The sequence below is a fragment of the Gorilla gorilla genome, chromosome 5 (assembly GCF_029281585.2).
Source record: "Gorilla gorilla gorilla isolate KB3781 chromosome 5, NHGRI_mGorGor1-v2.1_pri, whole genome shotgun sequence".
NCBI classification, from domain to species: Eukaryota; Metazoa; Chordata; class Mammalia; order Primates; family Hominidae; genus Gorilla; species Gorilla gorilla.
The window spans coordinates 103,700,178-103,716,392 of NC_073229.2; the positions used below are offsets into that span (position 1 = coordinate 103,700,178).

The window sequence follows — 16,215 nt, forward strand, 5'->3', positions numbered from 1 at the left end:
AGTTCTAGCATGTATTAATATCTTCTTGCATTAAAATAAATAAAATGGCGTTCTGAGATTGTAAAACAGATTAACATTTAAGGCAACATAAATTTGTAATGATTTCTACATCTACAGTGACTCTGAAAATGAAGTAACATCATGAGAAGAGGAAACCATATGGAATTATTACACTTCTCTTTCCACATGAACAGCCTGGCTATTCTCTGCCCTTCTGTACTAAGGCCCATCCTCTGGAATCATAGGGTGGCCTGGAAGCCTCAAAAGGAAATTCTCCCTTGTGGTCAGAGGGAGGAACTGCTGTCTTCCATCACCCTTCTTCACACTGCAAATGTGACTTGGAATAGAGTCCATGCAAAAATAGTTTTATGCTTCTGAATGGGTGCAGGACAAAAAAGGTGTTGTGTGGGCCAATAGTGTCTATAACTGCAAGTTCTACCAGTTCTCAAACTATAGAATGTTTCAGAAATGCCAGGGAGTGGATTAAAAATGTAACTTTAATCTGACTCAGTTCTGGGGGGTAATCCAAAAAACACGTTTTTATCTAGACCCCCAGGTGGTCCTGACATAGGTGGCTGAATGAACTCCCCTCAGTGTGTTGTCATTGTACTTTCTACCTGTCTTTAACATTTTCCTACATATTCAACTGTATTATGATTAAAGTAATCTCTTCCCAACTTTGAGTTTATCTGGCAGAAAATTATAAAATCAGAAATTTTTTCCTCTATATTTTTCCAAAACTTGGAGAATTTTTAGTATAAAAGGAGTTATTCATTTGAGAATATTTAGAAAAAAAGATAATGCAGAAATAGGAAGTAGGGGTGTCTAGCCACCACAGAGAACCTAAGGATGTGAAGTAACTGTGGACCTTAGAATGACAGTCCTGAAGCTGTTACTCCAGTGGACACTGAGTTCTGGTATCCCCAAGAACTTACGTCCAGAGTCCAAAAAGCCTAATCATGAGGCTGCAAGGGTCAGTGAAGACAAAAAGTATAAAATGAGCATGGGACAAGGAAAAATGATACGTTTTTAATGCATATGTTAATTTCAACAAAGTAGAACAATTTACCCTGCCAAAATTTTGGAGGAAGGGAATTCTAGAATTTGCTGATAAATATGTGTTAATAAAAGGATATTCATTGTATTATATATTACCATTGTAGGGCAGGAAAGACTTTCTTCTACCCTCTTAAGTTCTATGGCTGGTCTGATAATTAAACTGACAAAAGATAAATTAACAGGAGAAAAGCATACACATTTTACTTGATGTCAATATTTTTATGTATATATAGAGGCCTTCATATATCAGAAATGAAGACCTAAAGAAGCAGATAGGTCTGAGAGCCTATATGCAATTTTAACAAAGAATGATAAATTTTTGAGTTGCAATAAGACAAAGAAAAAAGAAGTTTGGGCTGGGTGTGGTGGCTCATGCCTGTAATCCCAGCACTTTGGGAGGCTGAGGCGGGCAGATCATCTGCGGTCAGGAGTTTGAGAGAAGCCTGGCCAACATGGCGAATCCCCGTCTACTGGCCGGGTGCAGTGGCTCATGCCTGTAATCGCAGCACTTTGGGAGGCTGAGACAGGTGGATCACGAGGTCAGGAGATTGAGGCCATTCTGGCTAACATGGTGAAACCCCATCTCTACTAAAAATACAAAAAATTAGCTGGGCATGGTGGCACGTGTCTGTAGTCCCAGCTAGTCGGGAGGCTGAGGCAGGAGAATCGCTTCAACCCAGGAGGCAGAGGTTGCAGTGAGCCGATTGTGCCACTGCACTCCAGCCTGGGTGACAGAACAAGACTCTGTCTAAAAAAAAAAAAAAAAATTGGGCTAGAGCAGTAAATCATGGGAAACCAACTAGGAAATATAGGGGAAAACTAATGGAAGAGAAGGGTTATTTTAGTAAGTTGGTACAGATTAATCTTGCTGTTAACTCCCCATCTCAGGTGATAAAAATGTTCTGCTCTTCCTGGGACAGGAAAGGCACTTTTATTCTGGGAAATGTATGCCCTGCTTTTAAGTAGAAGCGGGAAGGTCAGAGAGCCCTTCCTGCATCTGCTGCTTCTCAATTGCCTTCAGCTCAAAATAACTAATATACCAAAGTGGCATAATTGGAGGTGGCATGTTCTGATCCCCTTAACCATTTATTAATTATTTGAAGTGTATAAAAGTATCAATCATATGTCATTATTTAATGAAGAAAAGGACAAATGCTTTGCTTCCACATAGGTATTATTAACAACAATTAATAAAGTGACTGTATCATAAATAAAGAAAAGATTATGACATTGAACCTGAGCACTTCCCAGGAGTATATCTGGGATAGAACCAGGATCAGAATTTGGCAGCTGAAGCAATTGGGTATTAATTCTTATGTCCAAAGTCATATAGCCATTGTGCCCAGGGCTGATTAGCTGCTCACAGGATTCAGAAATGTTTGAGAATTTAAAAAGAATTATAGTTATCTCTCAGTATCTCTAGGGGCTTGGTTCCAAGACCCCATGCAGATACCAAAATCCAAGGATATTCAAGTTCCTTATATAAAAGATGTAGCATTTTCATATAACCTATACTTTAAATCATCTCTAGATTACTTAAATTATCTAATACAGTGTAAATGCTATGTAGATAGTTGTTTTACTCTATTGTTTAGGGAATAATGACAAGAAAAAAGGTCTGTACATGTTCAGTACAGGTGAAATTATCCTATATATATATATATATTTTTTTTTTGATTCATGGTTGGTTGAATCTGTGGATGTGAAACCTATGGTTATGAGATGCCAACTATAATTGATTCCAAAACAGAAAGAGAAACTATAAAAGATAAACTAATGAATGATTATTTAATGGTTACAAAATATAAAATTACACTGATTTTATTAATTTACTATTAATAAAATTTCATTCCATTTGTAACTTAGATTTAGTCACTTGGCAAGAATTCCCAAGTATGTTTGATGATGTGTGATAAATCAGTCAGTCATGCTATAGTACCAATCATAATCAAATCATTGAAGAGAAAAACTTATTAATGTTCCAAAATTTAAAGAAAAACTTGTTTATTATGGTTTATGAATGCAATAGGTTCATTTAAATATATTTGCTAAGTTGAAGAGATTGGGTCTTCAGAGAAAGAGAGCCTGGGTCCCCAGAGAACTTAAAATGGCCACGCTAGGTTCAATATTGTTTAGTGCTTCCATAATTATGGAAAGCATAATTATAGTACAAAAGAGTGGAATAAAAAAACTACAACATTGGAAAAATATATATTTGTTTTGTTTCATTTTTTGTTTGTTTGTTTTTGGGACAGGGTCTTGCTCTGTTGCCAGGCTGGAGTGCAGTGGCAATCTCAGCTCGCTGCAGCCTCAACCTCCTGGGCTCAAGTGATCCTCCCACCTCAACCTTCCAAGTGGCTGTGACTACAGGCGTGTACCACTACGCCCCACTAATTTTTGTATTTTTTTGTAGAGACGTGGTTTGGCCATGTTGCCCAGGCTGATCTCGAGCTTCTGGGCTGAAGGGATCTGCCTGCCCCAGCTTCCCAAATTTCTGGGATTATAGGTGTGAGCCACCGTGTCAGGCTGAATAGTATTTTTTATAGTACAAAAGTAGCATCTGCAAAACCAGTCAGAATGGCGATTATTAAAAAGTCAAAAAAATAACAGATGCTAGCGAGGCTGTGGAGAAAAGGGATGTTTATACACCAATGGTGGGAATGCACTGTGGAAAGTAGTTTGGAAATTTTTCAAAGAACTTAAAACAGAACTACCATTCAACTCAGCAATCCCATTACTGGGTATATGCCCAAAAGAAAATAAACTGTTCTACCAAAAAGACATATGCACTTATATGTTCATTGCAGCACTATTCACAATAGCAAAGCCATGGAATCAAACTAGGTGCCCATCAGTGGTGGACTGGATAAAGAAAATGTGATATATATATATATATCATATATATATATCATATATATATACACATACATATATATATCATATATATATATACATACATATATATATATATATATGCGCCCCATGGAATACTGCACAGCCATAAAAAAGAACAGAATCATGTCCTTTGCAGCAATGTGGATGCTGTTGGGGGCCATTATCCTAAGTAAACAATGCAGGAACAGAAAACCAGATACTGCATGTTCTTATTTACAAATGGGAGCTAAACACTGAGTATATATGGATATAAAGAAGGGAACAATAGACACTGGGGACTACTAGAGGCAGGAGGGAGGGAGCGGGATGTGGGATGTGGGGGGAAAACTACCTATTGGGTACTATGCTCAATACCTGGGTAATGGGATCATCCATACCCCAAACCTGAGCATCATGCAGTTTACCCATGTAACAAACCTGCACATGTACCTCCTGAATCCAAAATAAATAAATTAATTAATTAAAGTAGTATTTGTTCACTGTTGAATATTTTGACACAAACATTTTTAATCCAATGCAGAGATATCTACTGCAAATAGTGTTAAGTATATTTTTTTAAATTTTTGTATCTACATCCCTAAAACATTTCAAAGTATTAGCTATTTCCTAATAATAACATTTGAATACCAGTTTTGCTTTATACTCTACTTACAGATTAATTTATATGAATATTAAGTGAGCCAATATTAAAACCAGAATTAGGCCCTGGTGTTGTGTATATCAAATTACAAAGATAGTTCTATATTTTTAGTCTCAGATGTGAGGATGATTCCCACGACAGCTTCAATTTCTCATCTGTATTCTGAACAACTGAACTACCTTGTAAGAAGACAAGTATATAGAGGAATATTTTATAATAGTCAAATATCTTTTATCAGTCAGTGTATCAGTAATTATCAACAATCTTTTTGTTTTTTTAAAAATGTGGGGCTATTGCTGTAATCTTTTTATATGGAAAAACACACTTTCTATACTTTCCTATTCTTCTACCTTCTCTTCTTTTTATTCAAATTATCTCCTGAATTTTGTTTTGTTTTTTTTAGACGGAGTCTTGCTCTGTGCCAGGCTGGAGTGCAGTGGTGCAGTCCAGCTCACTGCAACCTCCGCCTCCTGGGTGCAAGCGATTCCCCTACCTCAGCCGTCCTAGTAGCTGGGACCGCAGGTGTGCACCACTACACCGGCTAATTTTTTTGTATTTTCGTAGAGACGGGGTTTCACTATGTTGGTCAGGATGGTCTCGATTTCCTGACTTCGTGATCTGCCCGCCTCGACTTCCCAAAGTGCTGGGATTAACAGGCATGAGCCACTGCACCCGGCCCTATCGTCTGAATTTTTTCATACCAAAGGAGTTGGTTGAAATTGGAGATTTAATCTATTTGAGCAGATGTATGTATACTTCACTTTATCCAAGAGCTACTGCTCAGAATTCTAGCTCAGATTCATGAACAACCAAAATAACAACACAACTAAATGCCCTGCTGATACCTGTCTAATCCTCACACTGGTATTATTATATAATGATGACGTTGAAAGATTTAAAAAATATACATTTAAGAAGAGAAACTCATGACCTCATAGGTCTTTCATGTCTCTAAGTATTTTTTTATGCACAGCCCGAGAAAGTGCTGCCTTTCAGAGATAAAGATAACAACACTGATTCTACTTTATTCCTTCAGTTACTTCTCTAATAGAGATGATAAAAGATATGAAAAGAAAAATGTTAGCACAATCTTGGTGTACATATATCCATTAATATGAACACATTAAGGGGCCATATTATATGAAGGCATATCTGGATTATTGTATTTTATTTTGATGTTGCACTTGAAGAGGAGCGTTGACAAGGCAGTGTGATAATACCAGCTCCATTTATCTGATTCAATCCCATAAACCTTTATTGAGGACCTTCCTTGTGCCAGTCCTTGACTAGGCCTCAGTAATATAAGGATGAACAAGACAAATAGGGATCCTGTATTCAAAAAGCTCACATTTCAACAGGAGAAATAGATATACAACAAGAAACTGTGAGTGTGATATGTATTACAAAGTGAAAGTAGGAGCTTATTTATATATAGGGGATTTAGCTTAGTCTTAAGACTATGAGGAGGTACCCATAAGGAATTAAAGTTAAATGGAATCTTGAAGTATGAATGGATATTAGCCTGGGGTGTGGGAGGAGGCAGTATTCTAGGCAGAGATGACAGCATATATAAATACAAAAAGTCAAGATAAAAATGGAAAGATTTCTCATTTGCTTGAGCATAGAATAAAAGGGAGAGGATAGAAATGAGGCTGGAGAAGTCGGCAGGACCAGATTGTGGGGACACCATATAAGCCACCTTAAAAATTTCAAACTTAGACTTGAAAGACATGCATAACGTCCTTTAATACTTGCCACACGTGTATGAGGTAGGTCCTATTATTATTTCCATTTTAGATATGAGGACCCTGAGATTCCAAGAGTTACGTGAATTTTCTGAGCTTATGTAGCCAGTAAGTAGCAGAGCTCAGAATAAAATTCAGGCTGTCTAGGTCTAGACCACTCTCTCAGTTGCATGGATCACAAACTCAAATGCCTTCTGCTGGGCGTAGAACAATAAACAGTGATTGAGATATTTACAAATAGGTGAATTTAAACCCTCTTGATGGTATACTACCTTATTCCAGCTCTTTGGGCAAATGAGAGCCCAGTGTTGCCAAGACATTATAATTTTTCAAGAGAGGCTGGTAAATCTGTATTATCATGGAAATCTTAGTTTAAAATGTTGTTAACTAATGACAATTTTTAAACAACTGTATACCTTCATTGAAGGCAGTGTGGCGGACTACAGACAATACATGACTTTTCCAATTAAAATAGTGAAAATGCTAGAGATATATAAGAACTATCTTTTATGGTACACTGTGTGTTTATACAAGAAGCAGAAACTCATAGAGGCCAAAAATGAAATTAAAGCAGAACCCTACCTAGTGGTGTCAGGGGTGAGGGACAAGGTAACATGGGCCAGCTTTTCTCTATAGGATTCTGCCCAGTCCTAGATATTTTGAAATTCTACCTTAACAGCTACAGAGGCAGGGTTGAGGAAACAGAAGGTAAAGCCTAGTCTATTTGGGTGAAGAGTCTGAAAAGAGACACCTGCATAAACATGGGACCTCTAAGGACCCTTCAGTGAATGGATGAGTAGGCAGTAAGATCAGCAGACCCTGAGGAAGCCAGTCAATTTCCATCCTGGTGTGGGGAGGAAAAAAATACATTGCATATTAGAAAATACAATTCAGTCTTCATGGAGGTTTGTAGTCATTTTTCATGGAAGCTGTGTGTTCTGAATAACCTCAAGAGGAAAATTTAAAGTAGTGCCAATGTATATTGCCCAAGGTAACTGGCAGATATAAACACAAATCCTTCAATAAAAATCTCAAAATAATCAATATAGACAAAGCCATTTACAATCAACCATCTCAAATGCAAATGAAATTAAGACATGACAGCAAACAGTGACAAGAGATGGCAGAATTAGGCCTTAAAACTTCATCAGGAGGCTGAGGCAGGAGAATAGCCTTAACCCAGGAGGCAGAGGTTGCAGTGAGCTGAGATAGTGCCACTGCACTCCAGCCTGGATGACAAGAGCCAGACTCTGTCTCAAAAAAAAAAAAAAAAACCCAAAAACTTCAGACACTGGAATTATCAAATGCAGATGATAAAATAATGTTTAATGTATTTGAAGAATAGAGAAGCTTGACTATATTAACAGAAATAATAAATATTATAATTTAAAATGTTTTCATTTTGGAATAAAATACAGAATTTAGTAAAGCTGAAAACTACATTGTTGAATTAGAAGACAAATTTGAAGATATTATTTAGAACTGCTTTCCTTTGTCCTGTCATTTCTCTACAAAGTTATTGTTCTTGGTTGAAGATGCTATATGAGCAGGAGTTTTAAGCTACTGCTTTGAGCTATTCTTTGTTGAGGCTTCTCCTGCATGATATGCACTGCACGTATTAATAATAATAATTAATTCTCTTGCGAATCTGTCTTTTACCATGAGGATCTGTCCCAACTAAGCACTAAGGATAGGTACAAGTAAATTTCTGCCTCCCCTACAGTGGGCAGTGGCATGGGGAGCCAGAGACACTATGTGTTCCTTCCACTTGGGCGTGGGTGTCAGATCCACTGGTGCTCCCACAGCAATGGGTAGATGGGGGCTATGCAGGAGCTGGTACTCTCTATGGGAAAGGTCAAGACAGCTGGCACTGCTGGTAGATGAGGCAGCAGCTTCGGAAGCCATGGAGTTATCAGGAGCTCCCCAAGAGCCATCAGCTGAGGACCCTGGAGGAGTCTTAGCAAATCTGAGAAACTACATTAATCGTGTCCAAAACAACTGGATACTCACATGGGAAACAGGACATCTGATCCTACCTCACATCTTAAGATAAAAAAATTAAGTTCAGATTAAGTAGAGGTCTAACCATGAATGGCAAAACTTTACAAGACAATTTAGGATTATGTGCTTATCTTGGGAAGTGAAGGATTTCATAAACAGATCTCCAGGATACAAACCACAGAGCAAAGATTTCAAAATTTTATAACACTGAGGTTAAGAATCTGCTGTTCAGGCCAGGCATGGTGGCTCACGCCTGTAATTCCAGCACTTTGGGAGGCTGAAGCGGGTAGATCACCTGAGATCAGGAGTTTGAGACCAGCCTGATGAACAGGGAGAAACCCCGTCTCTACTAAAAGTACAAAAATTAGCTGGGCATAGCGGCCCATGCCTGTAATTCCAGCTACTCGGGAGGCTGAGTGAGGCAGGAGAATGGCTTGAACCCGGGAGGTGGATGTTGCAGTGAGCCAAGATTGTGCCATTGCACTCCAGCCTGGGCAACAAGAGAGAAACATCGTCTTAAAAAAAAAAAGGAATCTGCTGTTCATCGGGAGATGTCATTAAAAGAGGGAAAGAATAAACTACAAATTTGGGGGAAATATTGGCTACACATGTAACTGATAAAGATATTCGGCTATATTAAAAGTTTTTACGAGTCAGTTAGAAAAAGACAAATAATCCAGTAGAAAATGGGCAAATGATATTAATAGTATTTCAGAGAAGAAAACAAATGGCCTGTGAATGTATTTTAAAATGACCAAACAGTATCTGAAATCAATTAATATAATACACCAAAAAATAAAAACCATATGATCATTTCAGTAGACACAGAAAATGCATTTGACAAAATTCAACACCCTTTATGATAAAAACTCTCAATCAACTAGAAGTAGAAGGGAAATTCCTCAATCTGATTAAGGGCATCTATGAAGAACAGCTTTTGTCATACTTAATGGTAAAAGATTGGTTGCATTCCCCTTAACATGAGGAACAAGAAAAGAATGTCGGTTTTTGCTACTTCTATTTAACTTTGTACTGCATGTTCTAGCTAGGTCAATTAGCCAAGAAAATAAAATAAAAGGCATCCAGTTGGAAAATGAAGAAGTAAAACTACCTCTATTTGAAGATGACATAATCTTGTATTTAGAAAATCCTACGGATTCCACTAAAAAATTATTAGAACTAATAATAAGTGAGTTCAGCTAGGTTGTAGGACACAGATCAACATACAAAAATCAATTGGATTTATAGATAGTAACAATAAACAAACAAAATAAAATTAAGTAAACAATTCCATTTAAAATAGCATCAGAAGAACAAAATATTTAAGATTAAAATACTTGTACATTAATAGAAGTATAAAATTTATACTCTGATATTACAAAACCTTCTGGGTTTTTTGGTGGAAAGGTGGCCAAGATCTTGCTCTGTCACCCAGGCTAGAGTGCAGTGGTGTGATCACGGATTACTGCAGCCTCGACTTGCTGGGCTCAAACGATCCTCCACCTCAGCACCTCCAAGTAGCTGGGACTACAGGCACATGCCACTATGCTGATTTGTTAAAAAATTTTTTTGTAGAGATGGGTTCTCACTATATTGCCCAGACTGGTCTTGAACTCCTGGGCTCAAACGATCGTCCCACCTCAGCACCTCCAAGTAGCTGGGACTACAGGCATGTGCCACTATACTGATTTGTTAAAAATTTTTTTGTAGAGATAGGTTCTCACTATATTGCCCAGGCTGGTCTTGAACTCCTGGGCTCAAGCAATCCTCCCACCTTGGCCTCCCAAAGAGCTGGGATTACAGGCATGGACCATTGCAATGTGCCACAAAATCTTATTGAAAAACATTAAAGAATACCTAAATAAATGAAAAGACATTCTGTGTTCACAGAATGGAAGACTTAATATTGTAAAGGTGGCAGACTGTATTCCCCAAATTGATTTACAGATTCAGTGCAATCCTTATCAAGATTCCAGCTGGTTTCTTTACAGAAATTGACAAGCTGAACCTAAAATTCATATGGAAATTCAAAGGACCTTGGATAGTCAAAATAATCTTGTAAAAGAAGATTCCAGATGAAAATGGAAATCTGGAAAATTCATACCTCCCAATTACAAAACTTACTACAATGCTGCAGTAGTCAAAACAGTTTGGTACTGGCATAAAGAAAAACATATAGGCTAGGCGCAGTGCCTCCTGTCTGTAATCCCAGGACTTTGGGAGGCCGAGGCGGGTGGATCCAGTGAGGTCAGGAATTCGAGATCAGCCTGGCCAACATGGCAAAACCCCATCTTTACCAAAAATACAAAAATTAGCCAAGCGTGGTGGCAGGCGCCTGTAATCCCAGCCTCTCGGAAAGCTGAGGCACAAGAATCGCTTGAAACAGGTAGGTGGAGGTTGCAATGAGCCAAGATCGCACCACTGCAATCCAGCCTGGGCACAGAGCAAGACTCTGTCAACAAAAAAAGAGGAAGAAGAAGAGGAAGAGGAAAGAAAGAGAGAAAGAAAGAAAGAAAGAAAGAGAAAGAGAGAGAGAAAGAGAAAGAAAGAAAGAAAGAGAGAAAGAAAGAAAGAAAGAGAAAGAGAGAGAGAGAGAAAGAGAAAGAAGGAAAGAAAGAGAAAGAAAGGGAGAGAGAGAAAAAGAAAAGAAAGAGGAAGGACAGAAGGACGGGAGGAAGGGAAGGGAAGGGAAGGAAGGAGGAAGGAAGGAAGGAAGGAAAAGAAAGACATATAGATCAGTGGGATAGAATTGAGAGTCCAGAAATAAGTCCTCACATTTAGGGTCAATTGATTTTCAACAAGTGTGCTAAGATAATTCAACGAGAAAAAAATAGTCTTTTCAAGAAATGGTGCTGAGACAACTGGAGATCCACATGCAGAAGAATGAAGTTGGACTCATACCTAACACTATATACAAAATTTAAGTCAAAATAAATCTAACCTGAGAACTGAAATTATAAAATTCTAGAAAGAAAACATAAGCAAAAATCTTCATGACTTTGAACGTGGCAATGATTTCTTAGATATGACACCAAAAGGACAAGCACCAGAAGAGAAGAGATAAATTGGACATCCTCGAAATTTAAAACTTTTGTCTTTCAAAGAATACCATCAAGAAAGTGAAAAGACAACCCACCAAATGGCAGAACATGTTTGCAAATTCTATATCTGATGAGACGTGTATGTAAGACATATTACAAACTCTTACTATTTGACAATAAAGAGACAACCCAATTTAAAAATGGGCAAAGGATCTGAATAGGCATATTTCCAAAGAAGAAGTACAAATGGCCCATAATCACATGAAAGGATACTCAACATCACTAGCCACAAGGGAAATGTAAATCAAAACCAAACTGAGCCATCACTTCACATGGAATTACTATAATCAAAAGACAGATAAATTGGTGAAGATATGGAGAAAGTGAAGCCCTCATACAACACTGGTGGGTATATGAAATGGTGCAGCGACTTTGGAAAATAGTCTAGCAGTTCCTCAAGAGGTTAAACATAGAGTCACGACATGACTCAGCAATTCCACTCCTAAGTATATAGCCAGAAGGAATAAAAATATATATCCACACAAAAATATGTACATGAACGTTCATGGCAACATTATTCATTATAGCTAAAAGTAGAAACAATCTATGTGTTGTATTTCTTTACAACATTCAAATGATGAATGGATAAATAAAATGAGGCATATCCGTACAATGGAAGATTATTCAGCAGTAAAGAAGAAGGAAGTACTGGTATGCACTAAAACATGAATAAACCTTAAAAACTTTATGGTAACTTGAAGGAGCCAGTCACAAACAACCACATATTGTATGATTCCAGCTATAGGAAATGTCCACAGTAAGTAATCTATAGAGACATAAAGTCATTAGGGCAGAGGAACTTGAGGGGGACTGAGAAATAACTGCTAATGGGTACAGGGTTGCTCTTGGGGGTGATGAAAATATTCTAAAATTCTTTGTGATGGTTGCACAGCCTGCATAAACTAAAAGCCATTGAACTGTATACTTTAAATGAGTGAATTGTAAGGTAGATGAATTATATCTTAATGAAGTTATAAACAATAAAAAATAAAAAGTGCTCAACCTCGGCTGGGCGCGGTGGCTCATGCCTGTAATCCCAGCACTTTGGGAGGCCGAGGTGGGTGGATCACCTGAGGTCGGGAGTTCAAGACCAGCCTGACCAACATGGAGAAACCCTGTCTCTACTAAAATACAAAATTAGCCGGGCGTGGTGGCACATGCCTGTAATTGCAGCTACTAGGGAGGCTGAGGCAGGAGAATCGCTTGAACCTGGGAGGCAGAGGTTGCGGTGAGCCAAGATTGCGCCATTGCACTCCAGCCTGGGCAACAAGAGCAAAACTCTTGTTTCAAAAAAAAAAAAAGTGCTCAACCTCATTCAATACCAGATGGATGCAAATTAAAAACAATGATATAGTATTTTACTGTAGGCAGGTGGGAACAATTAAAATTTTGGAAAATACTAAGTGTTAGCATGATCACAGAACAATGAGAACTCTCATCCACTTCTTAGGGAAGTGCAAATTTGGATCGCCACTATGGAAAATACTTTAGCAACAACTTGTATACTCTATGACCCAGCAAATACCGTTTCTTGTGCTAAACACGAAGAGACATGTAATAATATTCATAACAGATCCTTTTTTTTTTTTTTTGAGATGGAATCTCACTCTCGTCACCCAGGCTGGAGTGCAATGGTGCAATATCAGCTCACTGCAACCTCCGCCTCCTGGGTCAAGCGATTCTACTGCCTCAGCCTCCCCAGTAGCTGGGATTACAGGTGCCTGCTGCCATGCCCGGCTAATTTTTGCATTTTTAGTAGAGATGTGGTTTCACCATATTGGCCAGGCTGGTCTCAAACTCCTGGCCTCAGGTGATCCACCCTATACCAGCTCTTTTAATTACAGCAAAACACTGAGTACAACCCAAACGTCTGTCAGCTGTGGAACGGATTCAATTGGCTAGGACGGGGCAGACATCTTATTAATTGTTTCATCAAAACTGCCCACAACAGGGGAGAGGACATTCTGCAAATAGAAATTGAGTGCTATTCGAGCAGGGAAATGGCTAGAAAGAAACACCACTACAACAAGACTAATACCCTCTACACATCAGCTTTTGTTTGTTTTTATTCAATTGGTTCAGAATCCAGAGGCAATATGGGTATGATTACTTAGTGTGGAGTCCTAATTAGCGAAAATGAGTTCGGCTGGTGGGGCTGAGGAGAAAGCAAAACAAGAAAGCAGATAAGCTATGTCGGACTTTCTTCACGGGCCAGGACACATGGCCCTCCTGAGCAAATAACTCACTATCGTTTTGCACCCATCTTATCACCAGACACCTGCAAGTTAGCTCACTGCAACCTTGGCACTATCAGTACTGCACAAAGCTCTCCTCAGCACAAGCATTATTCTGTAAAATCCCTAGCAAGCCTTTGTTTCTTTGCAGTCAGCTCCTCTTGTGCTAATTCTGCCCATTGCAACCTTGCAACATATTTTCTTACTTTCTCTAATGAATCTGCCTTTCTTTACCTACAACTGTCTTTTAAAATTTTTTTACTCCCATGCCACTGGCCCAGATAATTGCCATTCACCCGCAACATTTAACTCCCTTTAACTCCTGAAAAGCAATGCACCCTATTATTAGCTTAGCCGTGAGCCCAGATTCACAGAAAGAAAGTGAAGATAAAGCAAAATGGGGGCTTGGCAGTTGAGTGTTTTCCAGGGTACAGCATGGGACTCTGTGTGGTGAAGGACACTCTGCCCCTTGCTCTGCCGAGAGGAAAAGTCACAGTAGGCAGAAGGCAGATCAGTCTCCATTTGTCCCTCACTACAGTCTCCTGCCCCACAGAACCAGGCATGGGGACAGAGGAAGCCAATGGACCCTCCATTCTCAATCTGGTTCAGAACCTGCATTTAACCAGGCCCCACCAGCTCACCCGGGAGCTGGGAGAAAACCAAACTGATTCCTCTCATTTTCATTCCTGTCCCGTTAGGCACAGAATATAGACACTGTCTATCTTCCTTAATGCTGAGAAAAGCACTTATGTCTTTCATCTGAAGTGGGTTCCCAGCTTCTTTTGCCACTAAATCATTTATTTTTTAAGTGTGACATTTACCCAGTTGCCCTTTCTATTAATAAATCCTCACTGTCGCACCATCTTCCCAGGTGACACTGATGTCATTGATTTGCTCCCTCACTACAGCTTCTTTTTCTAGCCATGATACTTAAAATCGTCTCAGGAGTCCCCCCTCGAGCTCTCTCTCTTCTCCCCACCATCAACTCTAAACAAATCTCAGTGTCAGTTGAAGGATTTCATGTCCTGAATCTGCAAACCAGGATCATCTGGCAGCACTGTTTACCTAAAGTGATTAAAACCCATGAATCATGATGTTTATACAAGTTTTTCTTCCTTGTAAAAAGGCAAGAGGCAACGCTATAGACCACAGATGGAAGGAATGTTTTGTTTTTTGAAACTGAGTCTTATTCTGTGGCCCAGGCTGGAGTGCAGTGGCACAATCATGGCTCACTGCAGCCTTGACGTCCCCATGCTCAGGTGATCCTCCTGCCTCAGCCTCCCAAGTAGCTGGGACTATAGGCATGCAGCACCACACCCAGCTAATTTTTTTAAAAAAATGTTTTTGTAGAGACAGGGTTTCACCATGTTGCCCTGGCTGGTCTCCCACTCCTGGGCTCAAGTGATCCACCTGCCTTAGCCTCCCAAAGTGCTGGGATTACAGGCGTGAGCAAACTTGCCTGGTGAGAAGGAGTTTTAAGTGTGTCTGCAGAAATGTATGTTTTTAATTTAGTAAAGTAATGCTTCAGCAATTCAAATGGATTTCACCCTTTAAAACAAAGTTAAACCATTTTGTTGATAAATGTGATCAGTTTTATGTATAATACATACTTATTCTCACTTGATACAGTCCTCAGTTGGTTCAGCTGAAGAGTTAAAAAGCCTTTTAATTTTCTACCACTTAAAGTTTGTTTGGTCACCATTCATGTCCGTATTTAATAGAGTTAACCTCTCATAATATACATCATTCTCTCTGGGGGAATCCCTGAAAATTCATTTTTACTATGAAGGTTATTATATTTATTTTATTTATTATGCATTGCTTGCTTTTAAGAAGTAGTTGAGATGGCTTAAAAAAATATGCAACTACAATAGTAAAGAAAAAAATCAAGCTCCCCACCCCCCACAAAAAAACCCAGGAAACAAATATGCTAGCTTAGTAGCTACATTGAGCAACAGCTTTAGCTCTGAGCTTCCTAGCCACCAAAGTAAAAAGGGAAACAGAAACCATACCAACACTTCGAATTTTAAAAATAGATTCAGTTTTATTTTGCAACAAAATTCTAAAATGAGTTTATCAAAAAGGAAACATTCATTCATTTGAAAATCACTTTTTAAAATGCTTACAATGAGCCAAATTGTGTCTAAAATACTAGGAATACAATGTTAAACATTTCAAAAATGGTCTGTGCCCTCATATACCTTAGAATCTACTGGATGAGACAGAGGATAAACAAGTCATCAAATAAAAAATATATAAATTACAATTATAGGAGTGTACAGGGAACTAAGAAAATAACCAGGGTCCAGGAAGACCTCCCTGAGGGGGTGACATTCTAAAAACAAGAGATAAAATGTAGTTTCTGCTCATAGATAAGATTCAGGGAGAACAGGGCCTGGAAGTATTCCTACAGAAGATCTGATTTTCAAGTGCAGAAACCCAAAGTGTGCTTGTCAGTTAATCTGCTTAGGAATCTTACAGAGGGGCAAATTGGAATATAGGCTCCAGATTTGTAATTAATATGCTTAAGTAAGAGCCCA

General features: G+C 38.6%; 1 protein-coding gene across 1 annotated transcript in view; it reads left to right on the forward strand.

Moving 5' to 3' along the window:
• The window catches only part of SH3BGRL2 (SH3 domain binding glutamate rich protein like 2), a 166,166-nt gene that overhangs the window by 48,794 nt on the left and 101,157 nt on the right, over nt 1-16,215 (forward strand). The gene's annotated exons all lie outside the window — the stretch shown is intronic.